Here is a 10,095-nt window from a genome sequence, read left to right as displayed (position 1 = left end):
AGCCTGAGAACAGAGACAATAAGCCTGATCCATTAAGGTGAATGGTGGTTCGCATTCCCTTGCCTACAGCTTGAAGTTCTATTTGGCTGTGGGTCGCAAACATCCATCTGTTTTGTTGATGCTCGAAGTCATCCTCAGTAAGACCAATGAATTGATCTCTGTGGGAATTTACAGCTATGATAGGTGTCTTAATGTCAAAACGAATCCAGCCTCCTGATTTCCACGTCGGGCTGGGGATGCTGAAGACTTCCCTCATAGCTGTTGATACCAGAGGCACTGTCATTTTGAATATAACAAACAAATCTGTGGTTTCCTCAGCGCGCATGATTTTAAAGAGTTCTATTACATTTTCCGACGAGACCGGCAACATATGATCAGGAAGGATATTCCCGAATTTTGTCTAATTGTTATCTTAGCTGCTTAGGAGTTACCAGCATGGGACTGATGGTTCGATGACGGACATCGGTAAGAACGCTGGCAATTTCCGCTTGCATCCGCTGCATCCAGTAGCCAGCAGCGTTAGCTGGGCAGTTTAAATCACAAATGCTTGCTGTAAGGTGTCGCCTTAATAGCTGCCACGTTCCCTGTTGATGGTTGCTAGTTGATGCTCCCAATTTATGATGCGGTTATCAGTGGATGACTGGCTTTTCCCGACTACGTTTATAGTGGAACCCAAGATCGACGTTTGATTCTTGAGCAGCATTATCAACACATCTTCTCTGCATTTCACCTCATTTATAACCTTGGCCATGTCGTCTGCATACATGACGCTAAGTACGCCAAATAGTGAATTAGCCACGTTACCTACTATATCGAGTCGTGATCTTCACTGTCGGGAATAATTAGAACAAATAACTTCATTCTTGTAGCTCGCCATATACATATTGAAAATGCTCAAATATAGAGTTGCATGCGTTTTCGTTATTTTTGATTTAAAAATTTTTTTTTTTTTTATAATAACATCTTAAGATTATACAAAAAAAGTTTTAAGTCAATCGGACAAAAACTTTAGAAGTTATGCTAAATCTACTACCCTAACCTCTAAGACTTTAGGTACGTAAGTGCATCTTTAAGAGCGTTTTTCTCGAAACCACGTTTCGAAAGTCTGTGTTCATCGGCATTTCTAAACGGCTCAACCGATCGTTTTTAAATTTCTCGCATATTTTTCTGCATTTAACTTTAAATATTTTATTTTTAAGCCGAAAGTCACATTTTTTAGGTGAAAAACGCATTTTTGACTTTGGACTTTCGGAAAAAATTGTTAAAAATAAAAAATTAAAAAAGGGCTTCCCAGGGGGCGGGTTTTTTTAATTCTTAGGCGAAATGTAAAAACAAAATGGAAATCCGATCATTTTTAGCGGAGGTACAGTGAACACCGCAAAACGTCTTTTTTTAATAGTGTTCCAGCAATCGCTTTACCACCGATATATTAGCCGACAGTATGGGCTGTAAAAATTAGTGGATGTTACTAAAATAGCACTTAAAAATATATTAAAGGTTTGAATTAAATCCATCCAACCAGTTTTTATAGAAAAAATCGCAAAGTTAGTCGATTTTTTGGTGCCAAAGACCCTACCCCCCCTTAATACAAGTAATTCCTTTTTGTCATTCTGCGACATGGTGAATGCGTGCTTAAGTCTGGACACTAATTCCCATCTTCTTACCAATCATTTGTTAGTTGAGAAGAGATTTATATCGGGTGGGCCGTTAGAGGCTCACCAATCAGGAAATGACCTGGGGTTAATGCAGACATGTAGGATCGGACGACATATGTGAAATAGGTCGAGAATTAAGAATTGCTTCGACTTCCACTATTACAGTGTTAAGCTCCTCAAATTTCAATGGTGCGGTGGCAATGACTGATACTAGTAACCGTTTCACAGATTTTATGCACCTTCCCACAGCCCGCCGAATGATGGAGTTTGGGGCGGTATGAACTTAAAATCCACCTGTCTCTAATTGCAATGGTGGATGATCTGGGCTTGTGCCTTATGCGTGAAGATCGTTTATTCTAAGGCCTTTATTGTTGGCGCCGACGAGGTTGGTTGCGTTATTTCAGTGGATGGTCTGACACCTTCCACGCCGACTCATGAACCGTCGAAGGGCACCTAAGAATGCATCTGTTGTTAGATCGCTTACCAACTCTAGATGTACTGCCTTAGTACTAAAATAGCAGACAACTGCAGTATTCGCCATGTCTGGTCTTTTTTTCACGGAGTTTATGGTGAATCCAAATTGGCCCGCAGTAATCAACACCAGAATTGAAGAATGGTCGAGCTTGTGTTACTCGGTCGACTGCCCATGATTTGTTGCATTAGCTTGGGCCGTTCCTTTGTACACTTGACACAACAGTGTATAATGCTTCTCAACATTGTTTTATCATTGATAATCCAGTATTGCTGTCTGGCAATGGCTCTTACCGCCTGCGCATCGCAACAGCATTGTTACTATTGGATCATTGTAAGGATGGAAGATTTTATGCTTTGCGTTATACGGGAGTTTAGATTCTTCTAGTCTCCCTCCGACTCCACCAGCTGTTGCAACAGGCCCACGGGCCCAACAGTGCAGCGGCGGCTGCCTGCGGGGAGCATCTCTCCGGCCAGGCGACTCCGGCGACGTCGGCGGCACGTAAGTGGACTCCATCCGTATAGCAGAGTGGACAGCCACTACATCAGCTTTGGCAAAGCCAAGCTGGGCCCGAGATTATTAATTGGAAATTACTGCCCTCCCATTGATGTAGTGCCTAAATGTGAATGGGCCAGTGAACATAATCCAGCTAGTACGGGCGTGAGTTAGTTCACCAATGCATAGGGTGGTTGTACTTGATCTGTTTCTTTTGTAACAGAAACGTATCATATATGCCACAACTCTGTGTAGTTTTTAAACACTATTGCCATCCATTTGAACCGTGTATAAAAAGTGGTCCATACAGCCAGAGGTTGTGTTCTGATAATTTTCTGGCTGCAATTCGTCTTAATAGCACATCTGCTGGAATGTTTGCCGAGGACACGTGTCGCCATTGAGATGGATCTGAGAAAGCTTTTATTTTTGATACACGATTCGAGATGAGCGTGTAGTATGCGGCCGACGATGCATTTATCCAGGACATCCCTACAGCTGAGTCAGTCTAGCACATAGTTCAAGGCAAGGCAAAGTTTCTTTCGCGGATGGAGCTACTCCTGACTTGGACCAAAGAAGTCGTACTGAAATTTACGCACGCTCTGATGCATCCACGAATGTGTGTACTTTTTGATTGACTGGAACCTTCCATTATAGATATGCCTAGGAATTTGCATACTGTTCAATGCTTGCAGATCCGAGCGATAGTTCTTCCAATCATTTTGAAGCTCTTGAGGCAGCTCATTGACCCAACTCAGGTTCAGTCCCAAAGCCTTTGCATAAATATTTTTGCCTTAACTACCACGGGGGAAAATAGTCCGAGTGGGTCAAAAATTTGTGCTGACTCGGAACATACCACGCGTTTGGTGATGATTTATTTATTTATTTGTTTATTTATTGTATCCTAGCGTTACAAGTTTTTGAAACTTATGAATTAATACGCTAGTCACTACGTGTTGATAATTAAGATAATTTATAGCTGACAATATTTCTTAAAAATAATACATAGTTGTTTACAAGGGACTTAACTAAACTTATCGTTAATTATTAGAGTTATTTATTTTTAGAAATTCTTTTAATTTAATTTTAAACTGATTAGCACTTCTTATTGATTTGAGAACATGAGTCAGTTCGTTCCACAGGCGCACAGCATTGATGTAGAATTGTCTCTGAGAACACAGTAATCTTGTCCTCGGATGAATTAAATTATTAGTTAGATTTGATTGGGCATGCACAAGTTTGTCAGCGAGGTAAGTTGGTTCATTTGTCATCATAATCTTATGAACGAAAATTAAAGCTGAAAATGGCTAAAGATTTCAACACAATAAAATAATGAGGGTAGTAGGTACATTTTTGCTATTAAGATCTTAAGGTTTACTGGCAGAAAGTGTTGGATACTGACAACTGCCTTAACATTCCATATATTTTTCCTGTTGCTGTAGTAATATGTGTACTCCATTGCAAGGTATTGTTGAAAGTTACACCCAAGTTAACAGCATTTTGTACATATTCAATGGGAATATTATAAATTGTGCCCATTTCTGTCTGTCTGTCTGTCTGTCTGTCTGTCTGTCTGTCTGTCTGTCTGTCTGTCTGTCTGTCTGTCTGTCTGTCTGTCTGTCTGTCTGTCTGTCTGTCTGTCTGTCTGTCTGTCTGTCTGTCTGTCTGTCTGTCTGTCTGTCTGTCTGTCTGTCTGTCTGTCTGTCTGTCTGTCTGTCTGTCTGTCTGTCTGTCTGTCTGTCTGTCTGTCTGTCTGTCTGTCTGTCTGTCTGTCTGTCTGTCTGTCTGTCTGTCTGTCTGTCTGTCTGTCTGTCTGTCTGTCTGTCTGTCTGTCTGTCTGTCTGTCTGTCTGTCTGTCTGTCTGTCTGTCTGTCTGTCTGTCTGTCTGTCTGTCTGTCTGTCTGTCTGTCTGTCTGTCTGTCTGTCTGTCTGTCTGTCTGTCTGTCTGTCTGTCTGTCTGTCTGTCTGTCTGTCTGTCTGTCTGTCTGTCTGTCTGTCTGTCTGTCTGTCTGTCTGTCTGTCTGTCTGTCTGTCTGTCTGTCTGTCTGTCTGTCTGTCTGTCTGTCTGTCTGTCTGTCTGTCTGTCTGTCTGTCTGTCTGTCTGTCTGTCTGTCTGTCTGTCTGTCTGTCTGTCTGTCTGTCTGTCTGTCTGTCTGTCTGTCTGTCTGTCTGTCTGTCTGTCTGTCTGTCTGTCTGTCTGTCTGTCTGTCTGTCTGTCTGTCTGTCTGTCTGTCTGTCTGTCTGTCTGTCTGTCTGTCTGTCTGTCTGTCTGTCTGTCTGTCTGTCTGTCTGTCTGTCTGTCTGTCTGTCTGTCTGTCTGTCTGTCTGTCTGTCTGTCTGTCTGTCTGTCTGTCTGTCTGTCTGTCTGTCTGTCTGTCTGTCTGTCTGTCTGTCTGTCTGTCTGTCTGTCTGTCTGTCTGTCTGTCTGTCTGTCTGTCTGTCTGTCTGTCTGTCTGTCTGTCTGTCTGTCTGTCTGTCTGTCTGTCTGTCTGTCTGTCTGTCTGTCTGTCTGTCTGTCTGTCTGTCTGTCTGTCTGTCTGTCTGTCTGTCTGTCTGTCTGTCTGTCTGTCTGTCTGTCTGTCTGTCTGTCTGTCTGTCTGTCTGTCTGTCTGTCTGTCTGTCTGTCTGTCTGTCTGTCTGTCTGTCTGTCTGTCTGTCTGTCTGTCTGTCTGTCTGTCTGTCTGTCTGTCTGTCTGTCTGTCTGTCTGTCTGTCTGTCTGTCTGTCTGTCTGTCTGTCTGTCTGTCTGTCTGTCTGTCTGTCTGTCTGTCTGTCTGTCTGTCTGTCTGTCTGTCTGTCTGTCTGTCTGTCTGTCTGTCTGTCTGTCTGTCTGTCTGTCTGTCTGTCTGTCTGTCTGTCTGTCTGTCTGTCTGTCTGTCTGTCTGTCTGTCTGTCTGTCTGTCTGTCTGTCTGTCTGTCTGTCTGTCTGTCTGTCTGTCTGTCTGTCTGTCTGTCTGTCTGTCTGTCTGTCTGTCTGTCTGTCTGTCTGTCTGTCTGTCTGTCTGTCTGTCTGTCTGTCTGTCTGTCTGTCTGTCTGTCTGTCTGTCTGTCTGTCTGTCTGTCTGTCTGTCTGTCTGTCTGTCTGTCTGTCTGTCTGTCTGTCTGTCTGTCTGTCTGTCTGTCTGTCTGTCTGTCTGTCTGTCTGTCTGTCTGTCTGTCTGTCTGTCTGTCTGTCTGTCTGTCTGTCTGTCTGTCTGTCTGTCTGTCTGTCTGTCTGTCTGTCTGTCTGTCTGTCTGTCTGTCTGTCTGTCTGTCTGTCTGTCTGTCTGTCTGTCTGTCTGTCTGTCTGTCTGTCTGTCTGTCTGTCTGTCTGTCTGTCTGTCTGTCTGTCTGTATCTATCTCTATCTCCCTCGCACTCCCTTTAGCTGACGGGTATTAGATAGTCGGGACACCAACCCGACTATAGCGTTCTCCCTTGTTTTGTTTTGATTTTAAATAATTCATTCGAGGGTATTTGAGGGGAAAGAAGGAAAAAATTGTAGTCGTCACATTTAAATGTAAAAAACGCAACGACTTACACTACACACACATTGACAAGTCGGCATGTAAGAATGCGTTGTGCCTACTTTTTTAGACCAGCTAAAATATTCAGCAGCAAACAACAAAATTGACGAAAACGATTGCGATATACATAAGTACAAACGAATGAATTTCTCTCCAGCACAACACTGCATACACATTAAAAAATTTCCAGTTAGGAGATGTAATATTCACTTTGCAACGCTGATCATCTGGATATTGCCAGCTCAAGCCCTACCTCAGGAATTTTTAAGATTTGCCGTATGATCCCAAAGTTATTTTACCTATGTATGTACGTATGGTTGAGTTCTATTCACTGTTACTAAATTTTCAATGGTTCGGGAGACTATTCGGCCATACGTTGCTTACGTTTTAACACTCGCAAAACTTGTGGGAGTAGGTCTGTTATGTCCACTACGAAAAAAATTAGCAGCTTGAGTTTTTGAGCTCTATTCTTAAAACTATTCTTAAAAAGCAGAATATGCACATCAATGTGTTCAAAACATTAAATGTAACTTAAGCGTTAAAAAATTAAAATTCTCATTTATTTTGCTAATTTGTTTTATTAGCTTTGTCAGTTCTGAAATAAAATTTAACTATTTGCGAAGATGCATTACCTTCAATGCCCTCAAAATAAATAACTGGAACGTTAATCGAAACTTTCTTAAGAATTTCAGTTTTGATATAGATTTTTGAAAATTTCTTTCAAATCAGCGAAATTGTATCTATTGTTGCTATCATTGGGTATAGAAAGCATTCCATACCTTATATGTAGATACAAGTAAAGCGTTTAAATGAACTGGTTAATTTATCTAATGTTAAGATTTGGGATATACATATTTACATATGTATATTATTCAAAAGTTCTTCATTTCTCAGAATTAGATTGTTGTGCCAAAGACGGACGTGCGGGTGGCCAGGGGCCACCTAACGAATTCCAAATGGAAATTTACCTGCTCTGGGCGGTACACGCGGCGCTACTTCACCAATTAGGCCAAAAACAGCCACAGATGCAGCAACAACAACAGGACTTTCAAAACCAAGTCCAGCAACGACAACAGCATCAAAACCAACAACCACAGCAGCCATACCAACAACAGCAGCCAAACCAACAACAGCAGCCAAACCAACAACAACAGCAGTAATACCAACAACAACAGCAAGTGCAGCAACAACAAGTGCGTATTACGCAGCAGCGCAGCCAGAACAGAACAAAGGCCAAGTTATTGGAAGCGGCAGGGACAGGTCCACAATCCGGTGGCAGTCCTGACCTCAGGCTCAGCAAGACATTAGGTCTCTGGCTGCAAGGGTAGAGTATTGGAGAGGAAGCTCAAGGAAGCAAATCGAAGTGTCTAGAAGAAGAATTTGCAAGAAAGAATAGGGAGAAGAATAGGAATAGAACTGGCTATTCTTTTTTAAAATACATTTTTGAGTAACTGGTTTGAATGCAAAACAATTTGTTTACGCCAAAAGGGCGTTTAATTTCTGGAGGCAGCGTCGAGCGGCAGTTTTCTCCAGATGTCCACATCTCACTTGCTCGCCCTGTCCTTAGCTCTCACTTCAACTCTCCCCAAAGTCTCCGCTCCGCTCAGGAGCCTCTAAGCTAAGATTATTGTACTTAGTTCCTATTTACATGTGTACTAATAAACAGCCGCATGTCGCGCAAAACCCCGAAAGTTCAACCGTGTTTTCGAAAGCATATTTCTGCGCGGATTTAATCCATTTCCCTGGGACTCATCATCGCCTTCTGCAATCAAGCCACCCCCGCCCCAACACAATTAAATAAATTATGATTTTTCTGCAGCTAACTACAGCCTGTATCAAGTATTCTTCTTTATAATATATTTATTTTTGGCTGCTTATGTATATTTTCTCGACAGTGTACTGCAGTCTGTTTACATATAGACTGGAAGAAAAATTAGTTAATTGCTAAATACTCATTCGTAGTAAACATCGGGTTAGTATGTAGTGCAAAGATATAAACGGCCTACATTTTAAAGGCTAATGCTAATTTTTCCATTATAGGTTTGCATTTGTATTAAACTAATCCTTAAATCATTTTAGAGTTTACTGCAGTCTGTTCTAGCAGGCTAAATACAAATTTGAGACAAATTATTATTTGTAGTAAACCTTTTAAGAAAAAAATTACGTTGCTATAAGTTTTCTACAGTCTGCATTTTGCAGGCTGAATGCAAACTTAATTTGCATAGTGAACTTCTATGTATTGCAATTTTCAATAGTTTTTAACAAAACATAATTGCTGACTATAAGTTTTCTACAGTCTGTATTTTGCAAGCTGAATGCAAACTAAAGTTTTCTTAATTGCATTTATGTATTGCGATTTTCGGTAGATTGTTTTAAAAAAAGCAAATAATTTCTACTGAAAAAATCAGTTTGTTTTATAAATTGCTTATTATAAGTTTACTACGGTCTGTATTTTACAGGCTGAATGCAAACTTAATTTTACTGTTGCATTCGTAGTGAACTTCTATGTATTGCCATTTTCGTTAGTTTTTAAGAAAACATTTTATAATCGAACATTTTTCGAGTTTAACTTTTAATTAAGTTATCAATATGGCTATTGAAAACCTAAAGATAGATGGTGTATTAATCCCGCACTCCATAATTTCACTAACAGGCGATGGAGCTTGCCTATTTAATGCACTTCCCTACATTTTAAATGGAAATGAATGTTTGTCTGCTAAAATACGCCAGGCCATAGTTAGGTGTATTGTGGGACGGTGGAATCATTTCCCAAATTATACGGTTAATTCTCAAGGAAACATTTATGACAATCCTTTAGATTATGAACGTGAAATTATGCGCCCTCACACTTATGGTGCTACTTCTGAGTTAATTGCTTCAGGGGAATTGTACCCAATTTTTATTGAAATTACTACAATGGAAATTTTCTTACCCACTTGGGAACAGAAGGGAGTCCTACAAATAGACGGCGTTTTAGTGGCGATCTCTCTAATGGACATTTGTATTATGTTCAATTAGGAGCGATGGACAAGAAGTGCGGATTTTGTGAAGCTTTAAAATGGAAAAATGAGTCTAAAGGTATATGTTGTAAAGAAGGAAAAGTTATAATCAGGGACTGCAAATAAGTGTTATGAGTTTAAAAAAATTGATAGCCAAAATAGCGTCCAAAAAATAAGGGAAAAAAACCACTTACTTAGTATGGTTCGGCAAATGTGAAAACGTGATAAACCTTTTTTTTCAATTTTTATTTTATAAATTAAAAATAAGTCTTATTTTTCAATTTTTAAATTAAAAATTGAAAATAAGTCTTATTCTTCAATTTTTATTATAAAAATTAAAAATAAGTCTTATTTTCCAATTTTTATAATAAAAATTGAAAATAAGTCTTATTCTCCAATTTTTATTATATAAATTAAAAATAAGTCTTATTCTCCAATTTTTACTATATAAATTGAAAATAAGTCTTATTCTCCAATTTTTATTATAAAAATTGAAAATAAAAATTGAATGCAAATATCTTTTAAACCAATGGAGTATGGGCCAAAATCTAAAAACAGGATTGATCTTCGAGTCAATACCTTTCATATGAGCTATGACATGACTATGTCCAAGGATATTTTAAGGACTTATAGCGCTTTTTAATGTTTTATATATGTAACTTCTATGTTCGGTGGAAGTACATGACGTCAAAAAAACCATTTAGTACCAGAAAATCCAAATGATAAGAATAAATGTCCCAGTCGAATTGCACCTGTCCATCTGTCTGATTTTGCATAAAGTAATTAAAAAATGAAAGTCGCGAATTTTCCAATTATTTATAAGTATATTTAGTTAAGTTAAGTTATGTATAATCCACACAAATAAATTACATAACTTTACTTCAGATACCTAAATATGTATTCTATGTCGATTCTTTAGAAACCGCGAATTCTTAGGAACAAGAGGATATAATGTGCATAAAGTTAGCAATGC

Source organism: Drosophila takahashii, chromosome 2L (genome assembly GCF_030179915.1).
Source record: "Drosophila takahashii strain IR98-3 E-12201 chromosome 2L, DtakHiC1v2, whole genome shotgun sequence".
In the NCBI taxonomy this organism is placed as follows: Eukaryota; Metazoa; Arthropoda; class Insecta; order Diptera; family Drosophilidae; genus Drosophila; species Drosophila takahashii.
Note: the sequence above shows the minus strand (reverse complement) of the source record.